The sequence below is a fragment of the Maniola hyperantus genome, chromosome 7 (genome assembly GCF_902806685.2).
Source record: "Maniola hyperantus chromosome 7, iAphHyp1.2, whole genome shotgun sequence".
Taxonomy (NCBI): domain Eukaryota; kingdom Metazoa; phylum Arthropoda; class Insecta; order Lepidoptera; family Nymphalidae; genus Maniola; species Maniola hyperantus.
This window is the reverse complement of record NC_048542.1, coordinates 4,736,979-4,755,038: the sequence shown is the minus strand read 5'-3', so window position 1 is coordinate 4,755,038 and position 18,060 is coordinate 4,736,979. Positions and strand designations below refer to the sequence as shown.

The window sequence follows — 18,060 nt, the reverse complement described above, 5'->3', positions numbered from 1 at the left end:
ATCGTCGGTGCGCGAGTTTGACTCGCACTTGGCCTTTTTTTAAATATAATGTAACTTATCTGTGTAATTGTGTGGGCGGTTCCATAGCAAGTAAAGTAAATAAAATAAGCCAAAATTGTCGTTTGAGACCACACTTGTTAATAATATTGTCATAGAAAAATCCTGATAAAAACTTTTCCAAGTCGTTTGCAGAAGGGCCATAGCCATGCAATCAAGTCTCGACACGTCCGCTCTTTTGAATATGTATTTCGTCTGGTAAATGTCCATATAAAAACTTTTCAAGCCGTTAGCCAGAAGAGTATAGACTCGTATCCCGCCGGGTCCATAATTTTGAAATGTATTTCGTCTTATAAAACTCTTTATCGAAACTTTTCGAGCCATCGCTTAGCGTTTCTTAAATTTAATAAAATGGAGAGAATTTTAAACTTATATCATTTCAAATATTAAATTCAAGAGGTACGCCGAAAGAGTTAAAGTAAGATCCGAGCCATTCTTCAGATAACCGGAGTGTTCTCAACGGGTAACTCGATTCGCGACATCGAGTGGAACACCCTTAAACTCATTTCCTGAAACGATTCTGAGCCGTTACGAATCGAATACTTCTGAATCTGAAGCCAACTGAAAGGGAAAATAGATAACACTATCTGATACCCACTACTTCATCGGCGTTGATGTAGGTTTTTAGATAATCCCGTGGGAACTGTTTAGTTTTTTGGGATAAAAAGTTTCAAAGGAAATTCTATTTCCAACTTCAGGATGCAGCTGGTAGCCTAGCCTATCTCTGTACCTACCAAAATTTTCTCAAGATCGATTTTGCGGTTGAGCTCTGAAAAGGTAACTGACAAACAGATACCTAGATTTTCGCATTTATAATATTAGTATGGATAGTATGGATTTCGAATGAATCAAAAAGACATGTTCTTCGCTAAAACTAAGATTTTTAAACCAAAAACCTAATCGCGAATTGGGGTTCGCTAAATGTTAATAATAATGTGAGTGTTGTTACATTGTGATTATAAAAATTTACACTGGAGATATAAATTAATTTTTTTCAAAAGCTACAAAAGTCCAGGCGCAAACTGAGAAGCCGAACAAAATCGAAACTCTTAAAACCCACACCGCAGAGGCAACTACCGCAAACTACCCTCCCTCACTTGAAGTGAACACGTCACGAGCCAGCTAATGTTGCCCCAGCTGACCCGTTCGGAAAACTTGGCAGCCGAGAAAGTTGGAAAGCCAGGAGTGCCTTACGTAACACAAATATTTTACTGTATCTCCAAGGCTTTAACTAAATAAAATGCAGTGAAAAAAGAAAATGCAGTAACGGCGTCTTTAAAACCGCCGCAATTTGTGAACTGGATATTTCTATATTGAACATGATTTTTCAATCAATTCAAGCCAATGAAATGAAATACGTTCTACTGAATTTATCAGAGGTTGTATCTAGTTTCAACAACGTGCAATGGGTATCCTATAAAATGTTCTCGGTAGCATATTGTGCCAAGTGACACGATGATCGTTAAAGTTTCAAAGCCAAGTAAGGCTAGCTAAACAAGATTATGTAACAGCAGTAATATTGCTACGTACTACAACATTTACACGTACAGAGATTGCGCTTGGAAGATGTTTTATAGTTTTAGAAATAAAACACCGGCTGGACGGTAACAAAACTTTTATACGAAATAAAGGACCTGTAGTCTGAAGAAATAAATAACAATATGCCCGTAATAACATCATCTACTATACATCATCAAATATTGCAAAACCATTTCTAAAACGCGGAAGGCACTGGAGGCGGCGGTATCTACTTTATCATATTAATAAAGTTGCGTGAACATATTGTGACGGGATTAATCAAGGAGATAGACGTTCCCTCGTGGCTGAAGTTTATTCACCTCTTCGGTTCTGTGGTGTAATAGTGACGGAATTACGTTTATTATAATGTTCCGTAATCTTTCCTTGACATCATCTCAGCAAAATTAAACGTTTGACTCAAACATTAGGGCTATTTTTGATAAAGAACTAATTTCCATAGATTACCAAACTAATAACGCTTACTCAAAAGCAAACTATAAATAAAATCATCTAAGTGATAATATTTTATTTCAAAAAACGAATACCTACCTATCCCCAAATCAAATAAGCTGATTCCCTGTTCTGTTTCAAATACATAATTATATTTTGTTGTTTGTCCATTCTGACTCTGTATCGTACCTCTTTTCTGAGGGTTTCCTAACCTCCTTCCGCACGCGAATCGACTCTTATGATTTCAGGATTTAACAATTTTGTTAATATTAGATATTAGGCCATTTTAAATAATTATTTATATGAAAAAGGATCACATAATGAAAGATCATTCTGAAATTACATAGCGAAATTAACCTCAGTGAGAAATAAAAAGTAAAGCATAGTGTACAGTAAAATCAAGTATAAAACAATAGCCGATCAACTGGCGTTAACAACGCTTTTAGCTTTCGAGGCACAAGAAGAAATGGAAAATTATTATATTCCGACATTACTGCGTTATTATACTGAAAGCTTTGTTAACGTCCCGGCGGCTTGTACCCTTAATAAATCATTTCCTGTTCAGAAATACAATTTACATAATGCCCCACCGTGTTATGTTCAATCATTTGTTTTCTTTTATATTAACTTCCATTGTCATGATAAAAATCCGGGAGTTTTGTCAAGAGCTATTGTATTATTAAGTGGATATTCAAAAAAAAACTGTCGAAAAGATTAAATTTTCACTTGCTTTCCAATTTTTTTTAAATCAGCTATGACCATAGCTGATCCTTACGTCCTTTAATTATTTTTATTGTCGAGATGGCAATCGGGGAGGGAACGCCTCGCACATCCGCATTTCCCCCGCGCTAACCTAGTGCGGATGACGTGCGGGTGTGCGGGGTGTCCCCCTGCATCGTACCCCGATTGCCATCTTGACCTGTAGCGGACTATACTAAAATACTAAAGAATGAATCATTTAATTTAGCTAGTTAATAGAATGCCCGTGAATAGGATGATCAACAACAAACTGTACCTACCATTAACCTTTTTCATACAATATCGAATCCAGACGAAAATACCAAAATCATATTTATATTCCGCACCAAGCCTGTCTCCTGATACGAGCTTGGAACGGCACATAATACTCACGCTCGATATGATCGCCAAAGTACTGGGCGACGCGACGGCTTCACGTGGGAATGGAAGGCGACACAATTGTGGTAGATTGTATCGTTTGCGGACCAGCCACCAGATTTACTGGTCGATAAAACTGTTGTTCAGCTCGTTAGCTCCGTTTCTGGCCATCGATTCTCTTATTGCCAGCTCTAATGTTATTAGGATGTTATCGGTTCACTAATTAGAGTTGGGACCACACGAATGTATGTCTGTGCCGACTGCCGCATCTAGCAAGAGATCTACAGTGAAATATTCACTGTATGTTATGTAAGCCATAAATTTTATGGGACAGAAGATAAAATAACGGATGCACCTTACGAAATAAGCGTCTAGGGCTACTAGGTGGATTGTAGAAATTCCGCCATAATCATTTGTATCAACTAGTTGAACCGCCCCGGCTGCGCTAGGGTGGAATTCAGAAAATCTGCGTGGGGGTGGAATTTCCAAAAATTCTGAAATACGTATTTCTTTATTAATTGTAACTGAAAAGCAAAATACCAATTTTCAAGGAAATAACTTGAAAAATGACGGACTTTCATACATACTTTCATTCCCTATTTAATCCTCTTGGGAGTAGAATTTTTAAAAATCGTGAAATAAGTATTTTTTTTAATCGAAAGACTAAATACCAATTTTCATCCATGTAACTTTAAAAATTACGGGATTTCAAAAAACTTCCATCCCCTATTTGACACCCTTAGGGGTTGAAATTCCAAAAATTATTTCTTAGTCGGTGCAAAATTTTATGTTTCTAACCCCAGCGGTTTGGGCTGTGCGTTGACAGATCAGTCTGTCAGTCAGTTTATTTGGAAAGCCAAGTAAAAATAAATTTAAATCTTTTGGTACAGGTACTCATTTTAAGCAAATTGAGGCAATATAGGAAAACATTTTTTATCGTTAAAGTATAATATGTGCATGTTATTACACGCGTATCATTAAATAAAATCTGATCCAACATCCTGTCGTAGCCGCTCCAAGTCCAAAGGAATTATATCAAAACATTGTTTGAGAAGCGAATTATTTTAATGAGCTCAAGGGAACTCGGGATAATTAAATCGCAAAAGAATTGCATGGGGTCGTTGTTATTTATAACAAAAAAAAATACTTTATGTTAACGACAAAGAAAATTACTTGAAGATATACTAAGGCCTCATTTAGTGGTGACTGGTGGCAGTGGATGATGTACATAACATGGCAAATGATGCAAAACGATAGAGTTTTGCTCATAGTTATGTATATAGAACTTTTATTTCGATACGGTAGACTGGAGCTAATTTAGAAAATACGATTCTGTTCTGTGTTCTAAACATCCACTAACAGAATTTGGATAATCTTTTGCATAAGTTATTTTTCGTAATATTTTCATTAAAAAAAAAAGATATCTTATATTTTAATGAAAAATAATAATTTTTATCAAAGATATAAAAAGCGTACAGTTAATTTCGACATGTATATTATAAATCCAATTACGAGTAAAAATGTATGAATCTTTAGAGCCAAATTTTAGGAAGGAACACCCTCATTTAATTTAAAGCCATTAAAGCAAATTATTCAAACAACCTTAAGGGAATTTCGCACGAGCATAATTAACAAATCTCAAAGGAGAGAAGGACAAGCGGACTCATTAAGGGAATCGTTAGAGGACGGTGCAATAAACAAGATGGACGTTCCGGAACTGCCAAACAATCCTTTGTGAGAACGGAAAATGAGCTTAAGTAATTCTCACCTGCTATTGAAAAGAATAGTCGTTCAAAAAATGGTCTCCAATAAGCGTAAAACCTGCGTTCGCCTATTTCCTTTTGTGATGTCGATTTCGTTTGAAGTTTAATTTGGAAAGCTGGGAAATTGAAAAAACGGTTTGTCTATTTGTTCCTTTTGTTGCTCTCCCATCTTTTGTTATCGGCGGTGACTAGAAAATCCCTGTAGTGTACAAGTTTTGAAGTAGAGGTTTCACCTACGAGTGTAAAGAATAATGAAACTTTTAGTTTCGTCAGTAGTATACTTATTTTCATTCGACTCTTCTGGTAGAAAGAGAGTAATATATTTCTGCTATAACTTCGGAGAGATTTTTCACAAAATATAAATAACTCTTACGGTGCATCCTTTTTACAGAGTATATAAAATACACCATGTTATAATTTAAATAAACCATGATGTTACAACATGCGTCATGGTTTTATAACATTTTTCAGTAGTATGGATTGTGGACACGTGTTATGGGTAGGTATAACACAAACGTCGTCGGAGTTACAATGAATAGTTTAATATTATCATTACCTGCTACGCTAAACTTAGTTTTCGATTTAAATGTTTTAAGTAAGTAGACGTACTACAATTTAATCCCCTCCCGTCCAGAAACTGTACCTACCTAGTTCATTCAATATAAATATTCGATTCTGATTACTGTATACTCGAATTGGATACTGTAGGATTAGTATAAGGTTTTACATTCCACCAACGTTGATAGAATTCGAGCGCCGAAACATTTAAGCGTTTAAGTCAAATGGACCTTAACTGAACTGTTTTAAACTTAAGTACGTCCCTACTCCCTACAGCCAGCGCTTTGATCGGAAACTTTGCGAAGGTAAATCGGTGGTACCCACTAATTTTCCACTTTAATTCTTGTTTAGTTCCAATTCACTCTGACCTTATTGTGTTTCGATCCTCAAATACTATCACCTTTGGTGAGATGTAAAATCTCGTAAATATTGCAAATCGAGCTAAAGAAAGAGATAACGGTTTTGTAGAGCGTTGTTTCTGTTGTTGTGACCGACGAAACGTTACAGGTGTAATATCGATGTGCCATATTTACTGCCGGTACCTGTACTAAGCACAGTGGTTCCAAATACGTGCGGCATGCGGTTCGGTAAGTATTGCGTTTTATGTAACAATTTGCATGACAAGGGGCTACACGACTGTACGGACCAGCGTGGAATGCCGTTGAAAATGTGGAAATTTGATCTCAGTCGTTTTTAAGCCGTAGAGTTGTTTCAATTGGTAAATTAATGAGCATGACCATTTATATAAGACTCGTAAAAAATTACCTTACAAGAGATTTTATAAAATAACTGCACTGTAAATTTCATGAAGAATTCTGCCTGTAACCATCACAAAAAGCGGTGATAGCCTAGTGGTAACCTTAGCCTCCTATTCGGGGAATTCGCGGTTCGATCCCGGGCAAGCATGTCTAACTTTTCGGAATGATGTGTATTCTAAGCAATTAACTATCATTTGCTTTAACGGTGTAGGAAAACATCTAGAGGAAACCTGCATGCCTGAGATTTCTCCATAATGTTCTCAAAGGTGTCTCAAGGCTACCAATCTGCACTTGGCCAGCGTGGTAGACTATAGCCAAACTGTCCTCTTTTTGAGAGGAGACCTGTCTCAATAGAGAACCAGGCGATGGGTTTACCATGATGAACCATCAGACCTTTAAAATAAGCTCGCTTATCTCTTTGTCCATGTCTAAATTAGACCCTCAATAGCTCAACCGGTATAGGAGTGGACTGAAAACTGAGAGGTCGACGGTTCAAACCCCGCCCGTTGCACTATTGTCGTACCTACTCCTAGCACAAGCCTGACGCTTAATTGGAGAGGAAAGGGGAATATTAGTCATTTAACATGACTAATATTCTCTTCAAAAAAAAAAAAAAAAATATGATAATAATAGATTTTAATAATACAAACGATTTATCAGTAGGCGATCTAGGAGCTTTAAAAAAATGATTATATTTATCATTTACATAAGATGATATCTAGATGCAAACAATTTGCATGACAACGCAGGGACAAGCCCGTTGAATGGAATGCTGTTGTAATTGAAATTTGGTTGCCCTTCGGTGGCCAATTTTAGAATGAACGTGACATCATCCGCTAAATGCACCCATTACACTCATTTTGTCATATTAATGTTCTTTTTTAATCTATATACATAAAAGGAAAAGGTGACTGACTGACTGACTGACTGACTGTCTGACTGACTGTCTGACTGACTGACTGATCTATCAACGCACAGCTCAAACTACTGGACGGCTCACGCTGAAATTCGGCATGCAGATGCTATTATAAGTAGGCGTACGCTAAGAAAGGATTCTTTAAAATGCAACCCCTAAAGGGATAAAATAGGGGTTTGAAGTTTGTATGAAAGTCTGTCAGTTTTGAAGTGTCTATAAAGAAGTTTTGTAGTTAATATTTTGACATATTTTATTAAACTCATATGTTAAAATCTCATAGTTAAAGATCAACCCTAAGGGTGTAAAATAGGGGTTCAAAATTTGTGTAGTCCACGCGGACGAAGTCGCGGGCATAAGCTAGTTTTTCAATACGAGAACAACGAATAGGCTTGTTCGGCAGGCAATTTACATTTTTTTAAATTTGTGTTTCTTTTTCACAGCTTACGTGCTTCCATGCTGTATGTTGACTTGACGCCATAGCGACAATGCTAATCCAGAAGATACGTCAATAATTAAAGCTTACATGAAGATCTGATGGGGCTGGGGGTGTTCGTGTTGGACAAAAGTCCCATAAAAATTTAGATAATAAAAAAAAATCTTAGCGACTTACTAACTCACCCGCGCTAACTTTTGTATTAGTTTTTCTTGTCGCATTAAATATATGCTCAGTTTGATATTTTGTTGTGCACAGTTAGTATTTTTGGTCCATCATTAGAATATTTAGTTAAGCAATTAGTAGTATAGTATTTACAAAAGCGGAATTTACTGGCAAGCAGTTAAATATGGCCCCTTAAGTAATTTTCTCAGTCATAAAAATTACGAGACATGAAATGCAATTTTAATTCCCTCCCATAAAAAAGTATGATTACCTTAAACCCAGTCTATTTATATGCACAAGTATCAGCCAGCGCGAGCGCAAATGTTTACCGCGCGACAGCGTCCCATCAAAGCAGACGATAACTTTGTTTTTTTATTGCGTATAGCGTATTGACACGACTAGTTTAGAGATCTTTCACCGTAGAGTCTAGTGTGCTTTCGAAGAAACTTTCCAATAAGACACTTATACGTATAGGCCCATTACCCTTTTACGAAGTAATTTGACACAAATCATCAGCTTGCATTTATCCACAAATGGAAACGAGCCATTTCTGACTTGCCTTCTGCGATATTTTGTGGTAATTTTAAGATGCATTTTGTATTAATATAAACTTTACACTTACGCTTCTTTACTTTACTTACACTACTTCAAACTTTCATTCCCATGCCCTTCATGTTTCGTCATATTATAATAATGGGGCTGATTCTTTTGTACACAATCTATAAACTAAATTAACAAGTCAAAATCTAGTGCTATCCTTTTCCGCGAGCAACATTATGAAAGGGATAGATTTAGACGTGCCATTTTAGTTTAGTTTAGAGATTGTGTACAACGGAATTTTTCGAGATACATACCACATATAAGGTCATCATGATAATATTATTAAAAAAATTATAATATCGTTCTCGTCTTCTTCGTCGTAGCATACTCCCTAGATTGAACCAACCAGTTTTTTGTTATACACTGATCTTTGAGTCACGGAGAACAAGCAAAGCCAAATTTTTGACCACCACAATTAGTCTAGTAACCGACTTGTTTAAACTGATTGGCGCTGTAGCAGCTAAGATCAATGTCACCAAATCAAGTTTAGAAACAAAAAGGTACAGCTCCGATTTAAAGCTTAGAGTACATAAACTCTTTCATTTATGACTATGAGTTTAATCTCGCCGAACGAATTTGAAAGTACAACAAAAAGTATGACTAATTTAACCGGCGTCTATTTTTATACAATCATCTGCATGCGCCGGCGCAACTGTTTACGAGACTCTACTCGATAACATCCCATCATGGCGGTCAATAACATTCTGTGCAAGTGTATAATACGCAATGTTATTCGTGTTTACTACTGTTTTACTGCTATGAATGATGAAATATCTAGGGAACATCCAGGAAAAGCGTCGAAAGATACCTAAAACAAATAGTGATGTTATTAGTGATTTTGTGTAAAAACCCGTGAAATTCCTTCAGAACAACTACACCACAGTTTCCTCGTTACCACGATATGTGAAACTGGGTTAAAATTCGAAATATTTTTATTCAAATTTCATGTCAAAAGTTTTATCCTTTTTTTTAGTCCTTATTTTAAAGGTGGAGCCGTACTTTTGACATGACAGTTGACCCATAGAGTTAAAATGGCGCGTGAGGAGTTATGTTTTACGAACTATAATTACATTTTGTGAATGATTACTTAATTACAAAGACTTCAATAGCATAGAAATTATGTTCCTAGAAAGGGCAGTAACTAAGATCCAAATGACAATACCACTGGAAAAGTCAATACGTAATACGTATTACGTATATACTATAACTAACTATGCGTAAGAATAAGAATATTAATATAAGTGCTTTATAAAACGTGTTTACTCTTCACACAACCATTTAAAAAAAAACTTTCATAAAAAAGCTGTCCAATCAAATTATAATGTCAATACGACCGTATTTCTATTCGATGATCGTGATGGAAATGGAATATATATTCTACTACAAAATAACATCAAATCCAATACAAATAAATCCAATTAGTTTTTGTGGAGTATCACTGAACAACTACTGAACGAATTTTATAAGGTTTCTACTCGAATGAAAACGTTTAATATGAAAACGAAAGATAACTTATCGTAATTGATTCACGATAGAGACTGAATCAATTTTGCACAGAAATTGTAAGAAAACTATTTCGCCAGTGGATTCCAGTTACGAACAATAGGTTGAAGTATTTTCCAATCTTCTGTTAAGTTTACGAAGTCTTAACAGAAACTAATGATTTTAAACTGGAGTGTTCGTGAAGTTTAACGACTTAATTTTACATTATCTTTCATACTATAAGTTTTTCTGGTACGCTGCAGGTATATCTTACTAATTAAATATACAATTTTATAGTTATTTAATTATATATTTCGATTTGCGAACCGATAACATGGACTACATGTCGAGTCGAGAATAATTAGAGTCTTAAATTCTGGACATACACAAAGCGTCCAAAGTACGACGGCAGAATGTTACGCAAGTTACTGAAGAAGTACAGCACACTGCGAAGTGTGGTTGGATTTCTAAGCACACTCCAAAATGTGAACCTTCACACAGTTCTTGTTTTACAACTTCCAGCATGCGCGATGAGCATGGCAGTCGCACATGTGTCTGCTAAAGCTAAAGTGGTCAATAAATTACTTAGGCAGATCTTGTTGAAATTGATACAGTGAAACCGATTTCGATTATCGAATTACAATTGCATCGCTGCACCGCCGCCGGCCCCGTGGTTTTACAGCTCAAGAGAAAGCAGTTCCAATAATTGATTTGGCATAATGTACGTAATTAGTATGCACAACCAGGTGTGCTGTGGCTATATGTTCACTTGAATTAATTTTGACAACCTGGTTATAATGGTACCTTTTTCGAGTTTTTCGAAGTTATTCTTGACCTTAACTTTACATTTTATATGCTTGATAATGGATTTTTCAACTTCATTTTCTGCCTGTTCAGTGCCCGTATCATAAACAGTACGGTGAAAGAAAAAACTGTCCAAGTGCGAGTGAGACTCGCGCACCGAGAGTTCCGGGCTATAGTCGTATTTTTTCGACATTTTTCTCGATAAGTCAAAACTATTATGCATAAAAATAAATAAAAAATATTTTAGAAATGTACAAGTAAAGCCATTTCATATTATGATACCCCACTTGGTATAGTAATCTTACTTTGAAAGTTGAAAATACTAGTTAAGTAAGTATTTGTTCATGATCACATATTTTTGTAATGTAATCACAAAATCACGGTTTTCGGATTTTTCCCTTTACGTGTGCTATTACCTACTAACCTGCCAAATTTCATAATTCTAGGTCAACGAGAAGTATCCCCCCATAGGTTTCTTGACAGACAACGTCGTGATCCTACAAGGGTTCCTTTTTTCCTTTTGAGGTAAGGAACCCTAAAACACAAAAAATAACTATTTTTAATTATTCTTAATTTTGCTTTACGGTAAGCCGTTTGTCGGTTTCGAGCAAAAAAGATAAGGAAAACAGATTATAGTTCTTGACTAGCTTATGCTCGCGACTTCATCGGCGTGGACTACACAAATTTCAAACCCCTATTTCATCGCCTTAGGGGTTGAATTTTCAAAAATGCTTTCTTAGCGGATGCCTACGTCATAATAGCTATCTGCATGCCGAATTTCAGTCTGATCCGTCCAGTAGTTTGAGCTGTGCTTTGATAGATCAGTCAGTCACCTTTTCCTTTTATATATTTTTTACATTGGACGAATACCGTCTTAAGTTTTAAAATACTTACTTAGAGCTAATGAGAACAATCGACAATCCCAAACAATAGCGGGCAGGCACTACACCCTGGCCGCTGAGTGAATGATTCATACCACAATTGCAAACAAAGTTCACCTACTCCACTACTCTAGACTTGTGTGTGAGCAAGACATTTCCAACAATAGGTTTCGCAAATCAAAGTCATCATAATCATATCAAATCATATTTTTCGTAGTCCCACTACGAAAAATATGATCGAAAGCTTATTAGAAGAATGCATGTTAAAAAACTGTAAGCACGAAGAAGTTTTTAAATCTATACTAGAATATTATAAAGAGGTTAAGTTTGTAAGTTTGTTTGTAGGAAGTAATCTCTGGAACTACTAAACCGATTTTGAATTTTTTTTACCAGTATAGAAAGCTACTCTTGAGTGACATGGGCTATATTTTATTTTCAAAAAATTAGACATCTCTACGAAAATTGCAATAAACTACCCGTGCAAGCTGGGGAGGACGTATAGTATTAAACCATTTATTTAATACTATACGCTCGTCAAAGTATCAAAGGACATAAAGTTTTATTAAAATTTAAAAGCATGAAAAATCTATTTAATCTAACAATAGCAAAGTTCAAAGCCCCCCCAGCAGGGGTTAAGATAGCGAACATGATATCAGTTCATTAAAATTCAAACACGATGATGTATTAACTTTTTAAAGTGGACTTGTGCTGTGAATATTAATTATTATTTTACGATATGCTAGCTGATGCCCACGAATTCGTCCGCGTGGATCAGCTGGCGGTGGTGGTGGTCGTGGTTTTAAAAATCCTGTGGGAACTCTTTGATTTTCCGGGATAACAAGTAGCCTATGTCACCCTCCAGGTCTTTAACTATACCCATGAAAAAAATCACATCGTTCCGTTTCTCTGTTGCGACGTGATTGAAGGACAAACCAACAAACTAACCCACTTTCAATTTTTTATAATATGGGTAGTGATTTTATAAAAGTTTAAGCGAGACCAGTAGACGTACCTATCACCTGATTTAAAAGCCGATTAGAAACCAAATTGCCGGAATAAAACGGATCATATTACAGAAATCTGGGAGCAAAAAGACAGTGTTTTTCTGGAAAATTCGGTAAAATAATGTTAAGTGACCAAGCTTGTATTACACAGGAGAGACATCACATCAAATTCTACTTTTCCCATAAACGCAAATTAGTTAAATTGAGTTTGGTTTCAATTGTTATCAAAAATTAGTAAAGTTAAGAGACCAGACTAGCAGATCCTTTTATAGCAAAAGACTTGTAAGAATGCATGAAACAAATCAAAGATTCCTGGAAAAAATTACTGCATAAATGACAGACCAGCAGATACAAATCATACCAAAATCTTAACTATATCTTTTGTAGAAAGGGCAAATTACCAATACAAAACAATCCAAAGCTGGATACAATCATAACTCAGTTATAATTGACGCATTGTCATTGCACAATTATATCGCTAGTCTATATTTAGACTAACTGACCCACTGTATGACCGTATAACTGAGATAGGGCTGAGTGACACATGGATTTACAAAACGTGGGAATTACTGGCCTGTGGGATTCTGTACAATGTGTATGGTTGTTAGTGTTAGCGCTTTACTCTAGTCTGATGATAACATCGACCATAAAATTGCTTTACCACCCTTAGATTGAATGTAGTTTCTAACACAGAAACATAGAAATTAGTTTAGAAACCTGAACCGAAAAAGAAAACAACCGTCCCAGCAACAATCTAACAGGAAATCAAACGGTCACGGATTGTACAATGTTAAATATGAATAAAATGAAAATGAATAAACTCAAGAACCCTAGGTGAAATCACGATTTTCATAGAAAAGACATGAAAAGGCAATATAACAGCTGGCACTTTTGAAAGCAATGACAACTTTGTATAGTGAAGATCCAAGCTTTTGCAGTTATCTGCTTCGAATATACTTTTTATACATCTTTAGCTGGGGTTATCGCTGATGGCGATCTTCTCTGCAAAAATTATGTCCCCGAGATACTCTCAGACCTTTTCTGTGGGCGGCTATTGATGTGTACATTCTTTTCATCGCCATAACAACTTAGGCTGGGTTTACACTGAAAAGTATAGCGTCAGGTAACGTTGAGATCTATAGAGCGTAATTTGACTTCACTTAACTTAAGTTTCAGTTAAAACGAGGCGACTCCCTGCGACTCGCCTGATGAAATAAGTATAGAGGAACATTGTATATGTAAAATGTGCATCAGCCATTCTGACTATAGTCGTAAGTTTTCCCAAGAAAGAAAGGTTAGTTTTGAAATGTTGCATCGACTATATACTTACTTCTTCTTCTTCTTCTACTTCTTCTTATTCACTATATATATATATATATATATATATATATATATATATATATATATATATATATATATATATATATATATATAGTGAATAGTCGTAGCCTTATCAAAAATATATACTAGTACAAATTTTCAGTAATTTGTGAAGCCTTCACTAAATCTTCTTCTTGAACGAAGAAAATTTAGTGGAATACTTACTTTATATTTCGTTGTAAACCCATCCTATCATTTCTGACATCAGATAAATTGCCTAAACGCCCTGTATGTAGACGATACCTTAGTCACGACTCACGATCAATACGAGAATATGGGACTAAGGAAAAAATATCTTTAACCGATATTAGGTGCGAGGAAATGAAATTGACTAAATTGGCTATATTCAATAAGTAATGACTGGCGATGCGCTTTTTTACCTGGAAGGTATCATAACCTCCACTTACTCAACAGTGCATTGTTTCTCCTCCACCTTTCTACTGTCGTACCGCAAGACTTCGTCTAGATCTGCACCCGTACGTAGTCGAAATTCCACCGACACGTAAGATGCGATTTGCCTCCTCGTTTTTAATTCGAACCGCTAGGAAATGGAACGCTATTTACGGCATCAGTTTTCCTTTCCACTTTTAATACAGGTACATGCAACTCATGAGTAAAAGGCGTATTTTAGGCAAACACGCTCCATCTTCGGCTGCATCATCACTTGCCAGCAGGTCTGATTGCAGTTAAGCGCTAGTCACAAATTAAAAAAATGTAACGAAAAACTTAGTACCTAGTACAGATTTTCCCGTAATGCCTATTGCTCGTCTTCTACATTTTAAGAGAACCTCTTTTTTCAGTCATTCATTTTTTCATTTCATACCAAAAGTTTTGGACTGGGCGTCGATGACTCAGTCAGTAAGTAAGTTTCGGTGCGTTTTTATATGCACCTATTGATTATACTTTGAAGTACTTAAGTATATCCCTACCCATATTATAAATACGAAAGTGTGTTTGTTTGTTGGTTTATTGGATTGTCCTTCAATCACGTCGCAACGGAGCAACGGATCGACGGGATTTTTTGCACGGGTATAGTTAAATACCTGGAGAGCGACCCCAAGAGCTCCCACAGGACTTTTGAAAAACCTAAATCCACGCGAACGAAGTCCCGGGTATCAGCTAGTGTACATATAAAACAGATTTTCGTGTCGCTGAAGATTTATCGACGCAAATTAATTCATAACTTATAATTAAATAACGATGTCTGATAGGTACATCATTCAGATTTCCACTCAATTAAATATTTCCCAGTCACATCCGAACAAACCCAACCGTAGGAGATTCCACGAAGTGTCATGACCGGGGATCCTCCGTCAAATAAGCAATTAATTAAGAAAATACCGACGCTATACAGATCCCTGATATCGATGTGCTTGAAAATTTGATTTCGATTCCAGATAGAATAAGAGACGATGGTCCTTGGATGATCCAAAAAGTTGATTTGACTATAAATTAAATATGCTCTACATCTGTATATATAAAATTCAAAGTCCTGACTGACTGACTAAGTTATCAACGCACAGCCTAAACCGCTGGTCCTACAGACATAAAATTTACAAGGTGTGTTCTTTGTAAAGAGTAGGTATCCACTAAGAAAGGATTTTTCGAAACTCCACCCCTAAGTGAATTAAATGGGGTTTTTCATAGCCGTAACGATTACACAGGTTATTGGGCCTCCTGAAAAATAACCAATTTTATTTAATTTTTAATTCCATATTCGGTTGTGACTGTGAGTCAAAATTCTACACCAATAATGTAAATTTCAGATATGTAACGTATTCAATCTACGAGCTAAAGATCCGTGACATATGGACTGACAGACATACAGACTTAGCGACTTTTTACATTTTGGTATGAAACCCTAAAAACGCGTTAATACTTTGGATAACTTAATGCACATTTGACACTCCAGAAATAAACGTATGAGAATATCGGTGTTTCAGAGGAGTGATTCGCTAACTCAACGATCATCACAAAATGAAAGTCATCAAATGAAAAATGAAAGCCTCTGAAGTGCTTTCAGTTTCATGATTTGGCTGAACTATCCAAGAACAACCCAAATTGTGTAACCAGCAAAACTGTTTATAATAAAAGTATATTTTACCGTTCGTTACACCCTAGGATATTATGGTGCGCAATTGTTTTGTTCTCAAATAAATGGAGTTATAGCAAATTAGGTTTGCCATTTAGGACTCCTGGGAAACCGTAGTGAACTTTAAATTGTGGCTTAGATTTTCCTGTTATTGTAGCAAATGTTCCTTGTAACATTAACGTCGCATATAGGCGCTATGTGATAGCTCACATTGACATTGATTAATACAAGAGCGACGAAACCACTCATGTAAAGCTACGACATCTATCAAAACCGTCCATTAAGTGCACTCGTACCAATTTAGTTAAAAAACTGAATATTAAATTATGTATTTGAACGTCGAAGTAGTGGAAACACAAGTTGTTATTACGTTTACTTTAAATTTGGAAGCACAAACAAGACCTACAAAAACCACAAGGGGATTCATCAACAACACATTCAAGTTGAACACACTAAACAATTCTATTTACAAAAAGCACTAGGACACTCCCATTATCATATTCGGTAAAAAAACACACACTTCTACGCGAACGATCGCAATCGTAAACCTACCGCAACGCGTAGCACGTTATCAAAATACTGGCGTATAAAGACTGTATGACGCGGGCGTAAAAGCCGGCGACCGGCGCGGCACTGCGGGTACCGGCCGGCCGCGTGGATCCCGGACGCACCGAAAACCTTACGACATAACTCCATGTCCTGAAACCGAAACTCCTTCCTTAAAACGAGGACACATAAGAACTATTTTCGTTAGAACAGCGTCGAGAACGCCAATCGATGCTCCTGAAACAGGACAACAGATCTTTCCGCCTCCGCTCCTGTCCGCAGATACGATTTTTCGCTAACGCTTGGCTTGTAAAACAAAAATGTAATTTTATAAACAAATCGCCTGTATAAAAGCGTCAGTCGACCCGGGCTTCTCGAATTTCATTAGTGACTACGTAAATTGCGGATTCCTTTGCGGTCCGAAATAATAAACCGACGATGTTCATTACGAGCGGTTCACAAATAGGGTTACCCACACCTCAGTATTTGTCCTGACACGTTTGTCAAAGTGTCTGTAGCTTGATTGCGGAAAAGTGACAGCTACAATGTCACGATCGCAATCACCTTGGTTGACGCTCACTCACTTTTGGCTACAATGCAATGTTGCACCAAGGATAGCATAAAAGCCAATGACAACAATTGCGATTGTAATAGTGATTGATGTAGGTTTTTCGGAATCGACCTAAAGGATTGAGAATCCTTAAGTATTCAATGAAAACCTGGATCATTATTTATTACACGACTGCCCAAAAAAAGACCTAATGTTTTCAGGGTTCATGCAAACATAATATGTAAGCTTCTTTAGTCCACCATAACTTCTAAACGCCTGAACCGACTTGAATGTATTGGAAATCGTTAGAATCCTTACATCATCTCGAGTGATACTTAAAAAATGTGTTTTACATTTTAGTTCGTTTTTAGCAGGCCTATTGTTTTTTTTAATTAAATTTTTAGCTTGTTTAAAGGCATTTAAATTACTTTCTTAAAAATCACCTAAACAAAATAAGAATCAAGACACATATCTATCTTTCAGCAAAATATCAAAACTTTGCAGCAGAAATAAGGATTTCTGTCAGAACTTTAATTTTTACATTCTGGTTACCCTATTGCGGGTGACATTTTTGTCACTTTATGCCTAACGTTGCGCATAAAGTCGATTGAAATAATAAAGTAATATATTTGTACTTACTCGTATAAAATAAATACTCGTATAAAGAATACGTTAAGCCGACTTTTATTATGAAAGCAACTTAATACTTACATTGGAGCGTTGTTTAACAAACACGCCCTAACGAATATGATTCAGAGACGCTTCTCGAAAAACAAAGACATGAAACGTATAAAATCGGTGATATCTTTAAAATTCACATCGTTTTCAAAAGTATAACAGAGACTTAAATGTGGCATCATCAAAATCCAGGTTTACAACAACTCCGAATAAGGTACTGCGCAAAAGCGGCGATAGCATAGTGATTAAGACGTCGGCCTTCCAGTCTGGGGCCCTAGGGTCGATCCCGGTCACGTATATCTAATCATT

The 18,060-nt window shown here is 36.2% G+C and overlaps 1 protein-coding gene across 7 annotated transcripts in view; it reads right to left on the bottom strand.

The window, feature by feature from the left end:
• Fak (protein tyrosine kinase 2 Fak) overlaps window positions 1-18,060 on the bottom strand; it is a 163,595-nt gene that overhangs the window by 133,120 nt on the left and 12,415 nt on the right. For 3 of the 7 annotated variants that reach the window (XM_069499861.1, XM_069499869.1, XM_069499863.1), the window contains exon 1: window positions 16,384-16,600. The exons of 3 other annotated variants lie outside the window; for them this stretch is intronic. The gene's annotated coding sequence lies outside the window, so the exon portion shown is untranslated. Of the gene's footprint in view, window positions 1-16,379; window positions 16,601-18,060 lie in introns of those variants that run through there. One more of the 7 variants, XM_069499862.1, reaches the window with a different exon arrangement.